Source organism: Bacillus rossius, chromosome 2 (genome assembly GCF_032445375.1).
Source record: "Bacillus rossius redtenbacheri isolate Brsri chromosome 2, Brsri_v3, whole genome shotgun sequence".
Taxonomy (NCBI): domain Eukaryota; kingdom Metazoa; phylum Arthropoda; class Insecta; order Phasmatodea; family Bacillidae; genus Bacillus; species Bacillus rossius.
In genome coordinates, this window is record NC_086331.1 from 32919368 (window position 1) to 32936743 (window position 17376).

Consider the following 17376-nt stretch of genomic DNA (forward strand, 5'->3'; position numbering starts at 1 on the left):
ACTAAATTCCCTAAAACTAACCAAATTTTTACACTGGTACTCTGTAAGAAATTATGAAAATTGTACACACTGTCCAACGAAGAATGCACCTGGAATATACCAACCTTAATTAGATGTTCCAGATGACTGGACCTTTGCTTAAACTACGGCGGCCACTAACATCCCGGTTCTGTATTTCATTGTGAACAGTTTGAACCTGCTTTGCGGAAGAAAAAAAATATTTTTTTTTTGCTTTAGGTTTAGTAAGGATACAAATATTTTCCTTAAAATTTTACGTTCAAAGAATATATCTCAGCATCTATCAGTTTACGAATATGTGTGTTAATTTACGGAAAGACCTGGACAATATTTTACTACTCAGAAAAAAATGTACTTAAACCCATTGCCAATAAAATGTTTTTTATACTACAAGAAATATATTGTATCTTTGTTTAACCCATGGCTATGTTTATTTTTTCATATGCGAAATACGTTTTACGAAATAATACTGTGTATTTATAAAGAAAATTGTCACATTATATATTTTGATTGGTGTTTCATTCAAGAATAATTATTTTAAATAATGGAAAATATAATCGAATATTCAATAAATGTATATTATTTGGTTTTTTAGTGCTTATTGATGTGCACAATTAATACTGGAAAGTTATTCAGGGAACGGTTTACAAATATTTTTAACTATTGTAGGTACTGGGACAACACAAAGCATAAATTCCCGGATAAGAATCCGAACCCAGTATTAATCAAACACGATTTTGTTTTGATATAGTTGTTTTGACTGGACATTTTTGTTTCATTAAAAAAATGTGCAGGATTATCGTTAATTTAATGTAAATATTTTAAGGGTGTAAAAATGTTGATTTAGATGAATTTATAAAATTTACCTTTTTGTTTGTGTAGAGAGAGTGACTTACCGTGGAAAATGTTCACTCCATGTTGATGATCAGTAAACTTACTTTATATCTGCAAGACTGGTTAGGTTCCTTATCTGTTGACCTGCAAAAAAATGCAGCCCTTAGTTAATTAAGATAGCGAATTATTTTTTGTAAATTGCTTTACCTTAAACATTTAAACGATGTTGCTGACACAATAAACGTTTGCACCTTCCTTGCCATTTATCATAAAATTTGGAAATTTATTGACACCCAATTAATTATGTACCTAGTTACCGGCTTACGTCCATAAAATATTTTTGATTTATCTAGTTGGTAAATTCTTTCACTTTCTTGTTAGTTTGTAGCTTTGTTGCTAAGTTTAGTTATAGATGTATGCTTTTATTAAGAATGTAATGATTCAAGAGAATTAGTTAATTTACTACGAAGTGTGTATACGTATATAGGGGAAGGTCGGGTAAAGTGGCCACCCTTACGCTTGAATGACTGCGTATTAGATGAATAAAAACATTTTTTACGTTACTTTATTAATGTATTCTCTCAATTGAATTTAGTTTTGATATCACATTCTTATTTCGACTTAAAACAAGACGTTTTATAGAATTTTTAAGTTTAAAGCCGAAATGGGAAATAGACCACTTTACCTACCCAGGTTGGGTAAAGTGGCCTACATAAACACACAAAGCGGGTACAGTGGCATAATCTCAATAAAATGTAATTATTCTTACAGTAATTCAAGTTTTATTTAAATTTGACTCAGAAAATAATGAAATGCGACAAAGGGACTCAAAGTTTCTTAATTATTAATTATTTTTCATTGTTCATTAATCACACACACAAATGTTCTTACGAACAAAATTCACAAAGAAAGTCCCTATCGTCATCACAACCCGAGCATGCATGTTTCTTAATTTTAGTTTTAGATTTTGAGGCCAGTTTTTTTTTTTTAACATTAGCAGGTTTAGATACCCTCAGTGGTGATTTCTTTATTTACCGTTGTTTCTTTTCTTCTTGCAAATCTTTTTTGTATGGACTGCTAGTTAAGATTGCTGTACGACCCCTCTTTCTGTTTTTTTTTTTTTTTTAGGCAATGCCTTGGGAATCGGCAACAAGTCTTTAGGCGTAACTGCGAATGACGTGCTTGGTTGTGGATCTAACATTGGCGGCGTAATTGCTGGTTTTTCCTCCAAGGTATCTTTGCAGGATTGATGGAAACTCTTCTCTTTCAGGTGTATCTCTTTTTGTTGGTCTCTTTCTGATGTGTTTCCGGCTCAACAAGAGCCACATAGGTTGTGTCTGTAGCCAAAAAAATCATGATCTTTGAAGACGTGGCGATCTATTGGCTCTATCCCACATCTACGAAAAACTTTTGATTGCAATAGACCGCCCAAAGAGCTTGCTGGATTGTAATACAGTTATTGCTCTTCCAGGGTTATTGCGAAGATACTTCTCTACAGCGCGAATGTAATACTTGTTCACAGGCCCCATGTGGTTGAAGCAGTGACTGCAGTGTGTGGGCAAACATAACACAATCGTGTGGTGTTTTCTTGCCAATTCCCTTTAATCCTTATTTCTTGTATGTGTGTTATGTCCGTCTAGAATCAGAAGGGTTGGATCTTCTTTGGTTGGCTTGGAGAATTTCGGAAGATGCTTTAACCAATCCGTAAAAATGTTAATTGCATCCACCCCGACGAATGACGAGAAAATATTGTACCCGGCGGTGCCGCGTCTTGTAGTTCCACCATCATTCTCTTTCAAGGATAAATAATAAAAGGGGGAAAATAATTTCCACCAGCAGCCATACAAATCACGACGGGGCTCAAACACCCCGCTCTGCTGAGGGGATAGCACCCACCTGCTTCTTTACCTTTTGTGCAAGTATTTATAGGTTTCGCTCTGCACTGTTGTAAATCCAGACTCATCCACATATAAAATACGATGAGGTTCATAGTTTGTTTTAAACCTCACCTCTTCCAGAAGGTCCAAAAATGTCATGATACATACTCTATTGAAACCTTGTGCTCGAGCAAGAGAGGATGCTTCTGGGCGTCTCAATGCCAGTTCCGGATGACATATTCTAAAAGCAGAAGTCCATGCTTTTCCAGCTATTTGAGTATCTTTGTTAAAACTGTAATTTTTATTATTGCGTTCAGCCAACTGATAGGCAATTCTCTTTACATCCTGCTAAGTTAATCCATAAAATTGCCTTTCCTTGTCTGAAACGTGTAGCACCAATTCTTCTTCTTGCTCAGGACTAAAAATTTGGAAGTCGATACCCCAATACTTTTATATTTTCAACAGCTTTTTTGTTTATTCCTTTTACAAGTCGTTTGAGAGTGGATCAAGGAAGTTTTAATTCTTTGCTAGCCTTAAGGAAGTCCATTTATTCGTTTCTTACAGCTATTATAGCTTTTACAATCGCTACCGGGTCCTATGTCTGCTGTTGCGGCGTCCGTTTATTTGTATTTGGCATATCGGAAACAATACAAAATAAAATTTATATTTACTGGAAAAATAAGCACTAAGACAGGTAAAGTGGCCTACTAACTCACTTTACCTACCTATAGAATGGAACGCGACAAAAAAAACTGAAGCGTCAAATGATGTTATATTGTCCTCCTTTACCATGAAATAAACAGTTCATTAGAAGAATTATCTGATAAAATATAACATTGGTTTTATTTATATTGCACACAGTAAACTATTACAATGTTTAAACCACTTACCTTGAATCAGCAACCACAAAAACAACTTTTTTTGTAATAAAATCTGTCAAATTGAACTGAGTACATCGGTGTTTACTGGAGCAATATGGCGTCGGCCAATGAATAATTTCCATCAGCCGTGGCGCTACTTGGTTGGTTATTTAAAAATAAGGTGGGCACTTTACCCACATAGGCCACTTTACTGAACCTATAGCCTACATGTAAGTGTGTGTTTTTTATTTTCTTCAATATATCTGACAGTTAACTCATAAAGCAGTTACCAACTATCTGTATTTGAAATTTGCAATAATAAAAATAAATACGTGGATATGTTATTTGAATGATTTAAGAACCTTTCAAGCCAACCCATAAATTGGAACTGCAAAAATTATCAAATTCAAAGAAATCCAAGGGAAATCTCCACAGTCCTCAAAATACTTGAGCCAATGCCGCCTGTTAATTGGCTGCGCACACGTGAGATGTGTTATATGGTTGGCCCGTTATTCGATGATGTTTAAGTTTAGTGAAAAAAAAAAAATTAGCTTCTGCAGAAACAGCACCAAGGTAAATGTGTTTTCCTCGGTGCGTATTGAGAAACGAAACCGGGCATTTTTTGCAGCCTCTTTCTATAATACATTTTCAAAAAGCATACGGAACAATCATGAGGCGCATATGGCAACTAATTTTTTTTAATATTTAAAGTTTGCACTCCCTAGCAGACAACACCTTTTCAAGATGGCCGACTGTGACGCCCTCTGTAAGCCTGTACTGGACTATATTTTTTTGTAATTGTATTGTGGCCTCCCAACCATACGTCACTAGTACTGTGAAAATAAAGACATCATTTTTAATGATGGATTCATTATTTATTTATTTACTCCAAACTCATTTGTTAGCCGAGTGGCTGAATTCTCTGCCTGTAAACCTCAACATGGATGTGTTCCTCGGGCCTATTCCAAACCACCGCAAGGCTTTTGTACAAGTAAATACCACTGGCGCCACCTGCCTTCTAGCTTCGAAACCAAGATGGCTGCCCCCTTCTCCTCTGCTAGCCACTTCACTCCACGACTTGTTTGAATACCTAAATGGGACATGCTATAGCTCATCTCAGCCTTAGATGGAAGTGTGCATTTAAGTGGGCATTTTCTTCCTCTTTCCAATGCACTATTTCTGCTATTAGTGGTTTACTTGTTTTTGTGTGTTCTGTTGCCAGATTTACGCCATAGAGCGCAAAAGTTTCAGAAACCTTTTTGTGAGGTATTGAAAATTTGTTTAACTTATATGAAAAATGTATTTTGTATGGTAAAATTTTGGGATGAGAATTGTAAGAATATATTTTCGTGATATATTTCATCAAGAGCATCATCTGATAGTTTCCATTTTTTTTATATTATTTCTAAGGAAAATTAATTTAAAGACGCAATCTTGGTTTCAAACATTCTTGGTAACATTTTATTTATATAACTTAATTTTAAGACTTTTGGCTCTTTTCAGCATTGCACATACTTTAATGGAATGCCTTGTTATTGATAGTGACTGATAGCTACAAATAGTTTCTCCCGTGGATTAGTAATTGGTTTTTAGCATTTAATTATTTTTCTGTGAGAACGACAACTGTAATAATACTGTTAGTAAAAAGAATTTCATGGTCTTAAAAATATAAAGAAATAGTATAGTTAAGAAAAATATTAAAATTTATTATTATTAACTATGGTATACAACATAAGGCCCGGTTTGTATCAATCTGGCAACCGTATTTTCCATTTACTCTGTAATGAAATCTAAACGTGAGACAGACTATAGGGGCTGATTTTAGCCACAATCATGGGCTAAAATCTGTAGGATTTCCAGCCCCTCCACCCCCCCACAGCCAAATCAGAGAGTGAGGGGCCAGCCCCCTTTCCCCGGATCTACGTCAGTGCCCACACTGATCATTTTCTGCCCCCCCCCCCCCCTCGCCCTGAAGGGTGGCTCAAAGAGTGGCTATCTCTTACTACTGATGTATCCCGACATGTATTGGGCGGAGATGATTCTCAAACAAAGAAATGGACTATCCTACATCAAATGCTGGGGATTCCCACCTCGCTTTAATTCGTAGGTAGCAGATGCGGACATCGTGATACCCTAAAGTATGAATTGTTTGTTTGCACTTAAAGCAGTAAATATTATTTGTCAAAATTGTTTGTTTTATTTGTTGCACCTGGGACCTAGAATTTTATGGTGTGACCATGTGCAAGGTCACAAGACGTTTTGTTTTTATGTAGCCACACGAAAACTTTCAAGGATGTGATAGAAAGTATAAATAAACTTACCTCTGCTTGGTTCAGGGGAAAACAATGTATCGACATCACCAGTCATTGATAAGCTACAAATGTGTGCTGCGAAAACTTTAAACATTAATTTAAAAACCATAGACTTCGTAGAGGGTTGAGTGAACTTTTTTGTCTAAATGACCAAACTCAATGAGGGGTACCAACCGGACCGGTCGAGAGCTTATTAAGAAGAAGATTAAAACCGGAAGCCTCGTCTTTGTATCGATTATACTGACTCTGATACAGAATAGTGAATAATGAACAAAAAAACTTTAAAGATTCTCTTATGTTCTTAGTTCCCAGGGGATTGATGGACTATACGAGGGAAAGGAGGGATATTCGGTATAGTATATATATACTTGGGTTTTTGACAGTTAATACGAATAGATACAGCGAGGATAACCACTATGCCGACACATCGCTAAAAGCGAGAGAGAGAGAGAGAGAGAGAGAGAAGTGCAAGAGAGGATGAGGGAGGTTGTTTGGAGAGCTGAGCATGGTAGTTGTAAAATTTGTTAAATTTCTGTGATAGCCAATAAAAAATTTCTAAATCTTATTTTATGCTTTACGGTTGTAATTTTTCTTGGAGTAGGCCTATATGGTAATTTTTTGGATTGTTCTTGGTATGATGTATCTAATAAAGATAAAGTGGGAGGTTTTTATGGGTGCTCATAATGTTAGTTTATTCTTGTTGCACTTGTTTGCACTTTTCTACACCTTTCGTGCTAACAAATGTTAGAGTTGTAAAGGCCATGTTTTTTTTTCAGAAAGATAATGCCTTTGATCTCCATCTACCTTAACTAAGCTTGAATATTTAAATTTAAGTCTGGTTAAATAATCATTTTGACTATTATTCCGTCCTTTAAAAATTGTCACTTTGTTTCATCAATATTTTTTTTTAGTTTGCTGTCATAAAACAACTTATGAGATTCATAAATGGATGTAATTTGATAGAGAGGTCAATGTATTTTTAAAAGCTGAAGTAATACTGTGTCTTATGAAACTGAAGATATTATGTTTCCTCGGAAAAAAATATGTTACAATTTACATATTTACTTGAAATAAAATCTAAATAATAAATCAATATTCCAATTGTTCTTAATTTTCTGCCACTCTTTTAAAGATAAATGCAATAAGGTTATTTTCCTTAGTGCTTTGAATTTAGTAAGCACGTCATGTCCCATCTGGACATGCACTTGTTTTACCTCGCGTGATTTTAAACTTAGTTAACAGAGTTGGAGCTTGCAGCGAGTGTTTGGGTTCAGACGAGACCAGCCTCAAAGGTAAAATGTTTAATTGAGGTAAAATTAAATAAAATAAATAACTTTAACGTTTTAAATTAAGTTTTTGTACCAATCAAGGTTTGAACGAAGGACCGGCTTTGTAGGAATAATTTTTCTCAAAGGTAATTATTTTAATTTTTTTTAGAATATTTGACGAATCTTTTGTATAAATTTTAAATAATTTCAAGGAGGTCATAGAAATTGCCGACAAAATGGTGGATGCTAGAATTGCTGACAAACTTGTCTTTGACACTTCAGTACTCAAGCGGATAATTAATAAACCAATATTGCGGCAGCGCATTCTACCATATAGAAGTAATAAGGGTGCATGTCGCCAGCCCCCCCACCTCCGCCGATCAGGATTAAATTTTGTCAGTGGTTTGTGCTCAGTTTGTGCTAGTTTGTGCCGCAAATTTTAGAGTTTGTGCTAGTCTGGTTAATGAGATATTAATTAATTAAAGTGGGGGCATAGCATGTCGCCAGCCCCCCCACCTCCGCCGATCAGGATTAAATTTTGTCAGTGGTTTGTGCTCAGTTTGTGCTAGTTTGTGCCGCAAATTTTAGAGTTTGTGCTAGTCTGGTTAATGAGATATTAATTAATTAAAGTGGGGGCATAGCATGTCGCCAGCCCCCCCCCCCCCACCTCCGCCGATCAGGATTAAATTTTGTCAGTGGTTTGTGCTCAGTTTGTGCTAGTTTGTGCCGCAAATTTTAGAGTTTGTGCTAGTCTGGTTAATGAGATATTAATTAATTAAAGTGGGGGCATAGCATGTCGCCAGCCCCCCCACCTCCGCCGATCAGGATTAAATTTTGTCAGTGGTTTGTGCTCAGTTTGTGCTAGTTTGTGCCGCAAATTTTAGAGTTTGTGCTAGTCTGGTTAATGAGATATTAATTAATTAAAGTGGGGGCATAGCATGTCGCCAGCCCCCCCACCTCCGCCGATCAGGATTAAATTATGACCGTGGTTTGTGTTCAGCTTGTGCTAGTTTGTGCCGCAAATATTAGAGTTTGTGCTAGTCTGGTTAATGAGCTATTAATTAATTAAAGTGTACGACATGATAGCACCCCTACCTCCACCGATCTCTATTTAATTTTGTCAGTGGTTTTTGCTCAGTTTGAGCTAGTTTGTTCCGAAAATTTTAGAATCTGTGCTAGTCTTGTTAATGAGCTATTAATTAATTGAATGGGGGCCTAGCATGTCGCCAGCCCTTCCACCTCCGCCGATCACAATTAAATTTTCTCAGTGATTTGTGCTCAGTTTGTGCTAGTTTTTGCCGCCAATTGTAGTTATTTTGCTAGTCTGGTTGATGAGCTATCAATGTAGAATTTTTTCAACGATTTTTGCTTAGTTTGTGCCTCATATTTCGCAGTTAATCCCTGTCTGGAAGACTTGTAATAATGCGTTGATTGTAGATATTCTAGTGTATGACAATGAGTTAAAGGGATTATAAGAATAAATCATTTGTTTATGATAGCTAAAAAAATATGATATTAACTCTATTGGAAAGGTCTATACATACTGTCACAATTTTAATGGTAACACGGACCCAGCTTTAGAGTTGTGATATTATGTGAAAGAAGACAAAATTATGCATACATATGAGAAATTATGTAATTGTTTACAAAAGTATTTTAAAATATATGTCATCAAGGCGCGTTGATGATAACCCTTTATTGGCTATTGGTAAACTTAAATATTCAGCCGAGTATCACAGCAGTATAGTGGAAATAGGTCTAGACCCATTTCATGTTTATTACTGGAAACCAGCACACCTTTTTGTATACCAAGAGTACTGCAAAATTAAGTCGAACCCATCAATTATGATAGATGCAACAGGAGGGTTAGTTAGTAAACTTCAGCGCCCGTTTGGAAATGTTTCAGGTGTAGTGTACCTGTATTCTGTTACATTTCATGACTCTACAGCTGGTTTGCAGTACACAGTTCCAAACATGCTTTCAGAAAGTCATCACAAGAGAGTTCAACATTTCCTACAAACGTGGCTACGAAGTGGTGCTCCGACTCCAAAAGAAACTATCAGTGAAGACTCACTAGCCCTTCTGTCTGGACTAGTAAAAAGCTTCACTCAATTTGGTTCTCCTGCAAAATACGTGGAAAACTGTTTTAACAGCATTTTTTTTTTGTTCTGGCTAGTATGAAATTCCTGACTGTTTCGTACGTTGTGGTGTAGCGCACAAATAAAAATTAATAGCAAATTTACCTCCCCTTCACGGCAAGCCAAAAAGGGTTAGACATTTCTACATACGATGTTTAGCCCTGATGGTTCAACGCGCGAACATTAATGATGTTAAAATTTTACTGGAGAACATTTTTACAGTAGCACTTAGCGAAACAGACGAAACGACTGCAATCACAGGCGAAAAGATGCACAGTGAAAAAGCAAACGATGTTTTAAAAAATATGTTTCTAACAGGACCAAACCCAGCATTACAAGCAACAATTGAAATTATTTTATTTGACGAAAGTGTTTCAAATACACAAGGAATTACCACTTAATTCATCAAATGGCCACTTAAAATTGCGGCAGAAGTTCACGGAAAGGTTAATGATGAAGGTGACCATGAAAATTGATATTATTTCTTACCAGAAATTGTAACAGTCATAAAAATGTTAACCTTAATGGTGCCAATTTTTGGGTATGGTTCTTTGACAGCTTCAAGTGCTACAGTAGAAAGCATATTCAATGACATTAAGCACCGTACTTTTCAGAACGTACGTTTGCCAACGACTGGGGACTCATTTCTGGAAAAACATCTGAAATCTGTTGGTGAAATGAAGTTAGTCGCAACGAATATACCAAGCAAAAACATGTTCAAGCACAGAGAGGAAAAAACATCTCATGATTATGTTGAACAACTCCTTTTTTCATCCGATGTAAAGGAAAACAAAACAAAGAAAGTTGGAAATAAAAAAATTAAGAACTGAAAACACAGTGGCGATTGATACACAACATACGCTCATCAATGAACCCAATAAAAGCTTTGCATGTGCCAGAGGTGATTTGCCAACAGGTGCTCACACTTGCTGTGTCTACGGCATTCCGTTCCATGTTGCATTTACTGACTATTAACTCCCATATTGAAAGTTCTGAAGAAGGGTATGGCGAGAAACGTATATGCGTGAATTGTGTAAAGAATGGTACTGTCCATACATTATACACTAAAGAAAATAGCTCCACTTATAATATATATATTCACGAACAGGCGCGTAGGAAGCAAATATTTAATTGGGGGGGTGGGGGCAAAGGAGAGTACCATTATAAGTGGTGGATTTAACAAGGGGGGGTGTCCGGGGGCTCTCCCCCGGTAGAAAAAAAAATTGTATTCTAAGGAGCAAAATGGTGCTATTTAAGCATATTTCGTACATAAAAATAGAATGTACTACTAGCAGAAACTTTAATTTTTTTTATAACAAATTTACTTAAGGCTCGGCATCACAAAACAGTGTTCACTTTTCAGTTTTCGCCTCGTAGAATTCATTTTAAATGCAATTTGTTGATTTTTCCCACTGCACAGAGTACATAAATTACAAGCACCTTCAAATTTAGTCCCCAGATATCATCAAGTTATCTAGAGCTGTAGAAAAGGCAAATATGTATTTATAACTAAAAATATGTTTCACTAATTGCATCATAATTACATGACGGTGGTTGAAGATTAATATTTGTAGTGTCAGAGAACATATTTTGCCAACTATCTATAGCTATAGTTACATTTTCTTAATATGTGCTAACAAACAACTGCAATAACCAATACAAGCTATAATCAAATATTTAAGTGAGGCTGAGCCTTGAGTAAACAATTTAACAGAGATGTCATTATCCCACTCATTGCCCACTCTTAAGTAAATTCATTGGAATATCAGACAGGAGAACTCTTAATGTTACACACCTTTAATTAAATATTCTTAGATGATGCCAATATTCAGAATGTATTGACACAAGCTTATGGTGTACCTAGTGTCCACTGAATATTAATTTAAAACGTGTCAGAAAAACTGCTTGACTATTAATAAATCTGAAAATCTAAATATCTTATGATAAGTTATATGACAAAATAACACAGTCAAATCACAATATAACAAAACTCGGAATAGTGAGCCGTTCAACATATTACTATCATAGCATTTTTTCTGTTCCTCATAATTTAATTTACAATACATAAAAACATTCTCAAAATTCTCAGAATTATTTGTACGAACAATCCGTATTTTTTCATTGACAACTACACAGCTACTAGAAATGGCATCACAAGTTTTGATGTAAAGGAAAGAATTATTACAGCACCAGACTTCATGTTTTGATGAGTAGCAACAGGAAAATTAAACTTTACCAAAAACGCTCTTTCTCTCGACCTTGCGGCAGACAAATTTTTTCATAACCGACTTGATGTCTATTGATGCAGTTTTATCACTATGGATATGAAGCAAAGTCAAAAGAGTGGGACGTCTTTGGGACATTGAAGATCGCAAGTATGTCTTCAAACGACGAAGTGCACTAAATGAACGCTCTGCAGATGCGGCTGGAGCAAGCACAGTCATGATGAGTATCATGAGTCGAGTTACTTGATCGAGCAAAGCACGAGCCGTATCACTCTCTTTACCCAACTTTTCAGCGAATGCTGCACAAGTGTCGGGTACATTTCCAGGAAGATTCTTCAATAACTGCAACTGTGTAAGGAGACTGTCTAAATTGAAATCTTCGGCAAAGACACCGAGTATTGTGCTTAATTCAACTTGTGTAGGTACCCTTCCTTGAAGTTAATTCATCATGAGCCTTTCGAGTTCACATAGTTGTTCCAGCCCACTCTGCTCAAATCGGTCTGACATCTTGTTCTTAAGGAGATCTATGATTTGATAGTATTCTAGTCGAAGACCGTCTGTCGCCTGTATTTTGGCTGATGGCTCTGTCATGGACGAATGGTCATAGCGTTGTGGCAACTTTTTCTGTCTGGGCTCCACTGAAACATTCAACTCAAGCTTCTTGGCAGTTTCATGTGTCTGCTGGTAGATTCTGTTGAAATATATTTCTGTTCTTAACTCTTCCAATTTTCTAATCACCAACAGAGCAGAATGCTTTGCACCTGAAGCAGTGATACGTGGATTTTGTAGAGCCCAAGCCAGTTCTTCGCAAGGACTAAACACCTCGATACTTACATTAAGACAGAAAAGTGTTTCAAATTTTCTCAACCTGGCAATCCATCCACGCACAGCAGACTTTCTTTCATCAGAAATGGTTCCTTTTATGTCATTGATAGCATCTGAAGTTCTCTGAACTCGCTTGTATTCTTTCTTGAATCTTTTAAGTGAATCAACCCTGACACTCCTACATGTAGGGCACAGAGCAAGAAGTTGAGTTGGTTTTACAGTGACCACATCTTCGTCTTCAGCTCCAATTTTGCAAGGAGGCAAAACAATATCTTCGTAGATTTTTCTTCTTTTTGCCGAATCCAAAATTATATTGGATACATCTTTAACTGTGCAGAGTAACTCGCACATTCCATTTATCTGACGAGCTACTTCTTGCAAGGCTAAGTCAAGTGCATGGTTTGAGCAGTGTACATAAAGAGATTTTGGCTGAATACTCTCTAAAATCGTTTGAACTCCTTTCTCTCTTCCAGACATATTAGCAGATCCATCAAAGCAATGTCCTCTGAGATCAGAAATTGGAAGATTGATTCGTAGAAGCAGATCCTAAATGGCCGCAGCAAATGTCGCCCCCTTGCTATCATGAGGGTTGTAAAATCCTACAAATAACTCTTTGCAACTAAAGTTTGATACATACAGAGAACTGCTCCTGACCAGCACAATCAGTAGTGTCATCTGCAATAACCGAGAACCATGGAGCAATTTAAATTTGAGATACAATTTCACGCAAACCCATGTGAGTCATAATCTCAATTATTTCATTTTGTATTTCAGGACTCAGGTAGTTGTCACAGTCACAGCTCCAGTTCCTCAATTTCTGATTTCCTCTCTTCTAAGAGCATGACAAGATTACCAGTGCCACTTTCGTGACCTCGTACAGCATTTCCAGAGCGTACTAAATAACGAATAGAGCTAATCATAGCAAGTAAGCAGATTTAAGCTTTCATTTGCTCCCTCACATGAGCATCTGACATTTGAGAAACGACCGGAACAAATTTTTCCCTGCTTATTATCAGCTGCTAACATTTATTGTGGAATGTACTCCTTTGATGACCTGCAAATGTTGCTGTCGCATCCTTCCAGGAGCGGAAGCGCACATAAATAATTCTAATTCTGCATCACTATACCATGTCCTGTCTTCCTTGCTCACCATGTTGCATGCCCTAATACACACGAAGCACAAAACACTATCGTTTACACTATCATAGTAAAGCCATCCGTAATCGCTAAACCACTGATGCCGCGCTCTCCTTCCACGACTAGCTCCGTCGGTTCTGGTAGGAAAGATAAATGTACTTTGAGGATGACATTTCTCGCTGGTAAAAGAAATATCAGGAACTTTACTGTCCCTGGCTTGCCGGGTATTTCTATTTCTCGGGTCAACCACATATTTTTCCTCTGGTCCATTTTCAGCAAGAGTAGAAGAACCTAAAATAAATAAAATTATTTATTGACATACTAGCCGAACCTGCCCGCTTCGCTGGACGTGAAATAAGGTAATTGCATTGAAGGCAAATAATCAAGTAATGACTGTTATACGCAAGACCCCATTAAAATTCGTATAGTAGTTGTGTAGAACACTGCGTACAAACAGACAGACAGACAGAAAAAGAATTACTGTTTTACTTTAGTAAGATAGATAGATTATTCTTACGTGTTCGCATCCATGCAGCATATGAAAAATCAGCATGCATAGCCCTATACCTATCTATAACCATACGTAGCTGCTGCCCACGACTTTTTCCGCATGGAATTTTGTATTATCTTGCACCATTTAGAAATTTAAACATTATAACATAACAGTTAATACAGTTGTAGTAGTTTTCTTATGTTCACAAATGATAATTTTTTTCACCTCTATTTTAGTCTTTGCAATAAAAATATGTTACTACCTAAATTTTGGGTAAATATGTTTCTACTTTCAAATGTAATGTCGGGAAGACACTCCATAAAATTTCTTTGTAAACCACATTTACTGTTTTCCCGTCTTGAGATAGAATGTAAAGATTGTCTGCATAACTGACCCGCGAGCAAGCCACACACATCTGAGAAAAACAATCAGATCTTAAGTCGACACCAGCTGCCTTAAGGCTCTGACCCTGAGACTTTTTTATTGTCATTGAGAAACAAACTGCTATTGGAAACTTTGTGTGCTTGAACCCGAAAGGGAAGTTATTCGGGATGATCGGTATGCGTGGTATGAAAACAGTTTCACCTGAGCCACATCCAGTAAGAATCTCAGCTTCGATTATATTTCGTTTTAGAGCAGTTAGTTTAAGTCGGGTCCCATTGCACAATTTTGGGGGAGTAAGGATCCTCAGAAGCATTATTGGAACACCGACTTTGAGAACAATTTTGTGATCAGGAAGACCACTTGCAGTGAGAGAACTCAAAAACTCAACTGGATTATTACTGGCATCGTCCTGATTAAGGACGATGTGAAACGATGTGTAAACCACTTCAGCCCCATTTAATTCGTTTAAAATTTTTTCATTGATTGCAGCAGCTTGGTCATTTCTTGGAGTGAGTATGGCACGTTCACATAACCACGTATGTTCATGATGTTGTATGTTTGACAGATCCCCGAACACCGAACGTATGAGTTCGTCTTCTGAAGATACGACTCTGCCAAATATTTCTGGAAGCGTCACCTGACCGTGTTGCTAAGGGAGGGCACCTACTCTAACTTTTAATAGAACACCGGAAAATTCTTGCACATGAGAATTACCACCCAGCTGTGCTATCATGTTAATTGTTAATTGCAGTTTTTTTTATTTGAGGCCAGAGGTAAGAATTCTTCAGTGAAGCATTGATTTCATCGGCTCTAGTCCCTCGACTTACAACTGGTAGAGTTTGCCGAAAATCTCCTGAAAAGAGCAGTGTGACATTCCCCATTGGCATTTCATCGCGCCTAATGTCCTGTAGTGTCCTGTGCGCAGCTTCAACTGCTTTTTTATTCGCCATCGTGCATTCATCCCAAACAATTAGCGAGCAATCTTGTAACACTTTTGCCATATCACAATTTCTTGTTATCGAACATGTTGGTGATTCATTAGTGTCTAAATCGATTGGAATTTTTAACATAGCATGAGCTGTTTTTCCACCAGGGAGTAAAGTAGCTGCAATTCCTGATGAAGCCACTGCCAGAGCAATCTTACCTTGTTGCCTGATCTCAGCGAGAATTGCTGTTGTCACGAAGGTTTTTCCAGTACCACCGGGGGCGTCCAAGAAAAATAGCTTCCCTTCATTATGAAGTACGCTTCGCATGACTGTTTGAAATATATCAATTTGTTCTAGATTGAAACGACCACACTGGTCATTTACTGTGGTGGTCAATGCTGCAGTATTGTAGCTAGTCTCAGAAACATATATTCGCGATTGAGGCGTGGTTGATCGGGTAGAATTTAGGGAACAGGAAGGCCATATTCACTACGTAGTTGCCCCCAATCGAAAACACAATATCTTGAATGGAACAAAGGCAACTATTGATTGCTCTTTCGTCATTCGTATCAATTTCCTTGTCTAAATTGTGTTGTAGGAGGCGTATGAAGTTATTCTCAACATGTACTCGGCAGCTATGCAGATTTCAAGTTTTAAAACAAAAGATAAAACACTTAAACATAATGTTTTGGTTGTATCCAATTGGAAAATGGATAATGTGTAACATTGGTGAATATTAAACAATGAAACCTACTTCACATACTCATTCCTTTCAGCTATTATTTATTATCTTTGCTGGCAGCTTGAAGAGATGGAAACCAACCCGAAAACTCACACAATAATAAAACACAAACTTGCAACCAAACACAACCTTACATATTGTAACAATTACCAGAAAAACACGCAACCACAACAAACAAAGATCCTGATATGAATAAAGGAAATAAATTTGTAATGATTCATAGATTGATTTTCAGAGAGAGAGACACCTATTGAATGTCTATAAACTAACTTTTTTATGAGAGCAGAAATAAATCATGAAATCATTCAACGATAAAAGCTGTTTATTTAATAAAGCGGACGGGTTCGCCCCAAGGAGAAAATTTGCACGGCGAGACCTCGTGGATATAGAGAAATGACACACACTCACTATTTATGTGTCTATGAAACATGATTTTCTGCAAAATGGGTATTGATAAATTGAAACAAATATGGCAACACTACAAACTGTCAGGATTTTATTTTTTCTTACTCTCTACTTAGATCCTTACAATAGCAAAACTTAATGGCTTCTTATAATGATTATATTGTATGTCATAAAATTAAGATTTCTTTTCTTTCCTTGAGCCGATTTTGATGAAATAAAGCTTATATTTCTTTCACTGCTACGCTCAAGTTAACTTGAAAACCCCATTAAAATTCGTACAGTAATTTCGTAGAACACCGCGTACAAACAGACAGACAGACAGACCGACAGAAAAAAACTACTGTTTTATTATAGTATAGATTGTATTGTACATAACATAAATAGCTTAAATAAATGTACCTATAGTCGTGGTTTACTTCTTACTTGGACAACCATTGCTTATAATTAGCAATGTAAACATAAGTGCCAAATGAACTGTAGAAACAAAGGCAAACTCACTGCATGGCGAGTTATTTTTTAAACTGAATGTTAAAAAATCTTATTTTCCCGAAAAAGAACGTTCTGGGAATGTGGTAACAGAATAAACAAGGCAACGGCATGTACAGAAAAAAGTTACGTAGCCATCTGATTGGCTGTACGCCAATGTCATATGTTATTATGAATCTAACTTAAGGGGAATCTGACTGTCCTATCTTGCCCAGGTTAAAAATGCTATGTTTGTGTCCCATTAGTAGTATAGGTTGACCGGTCCGGGCACTGGGTCCTGGGTGTGGTGCCTGTGGTGCCGACCGCCATCTAGGATTATGACATCACGGCGGCCATCTTGGATGAGTGTGACCTTGACCGTTGACCTTGACTTTGAATTTAACCTTCAAAATTTTCCAAATTTACCCAAAATTCTTCAAAATTCGCAAAAATTTCCATTTTTATGA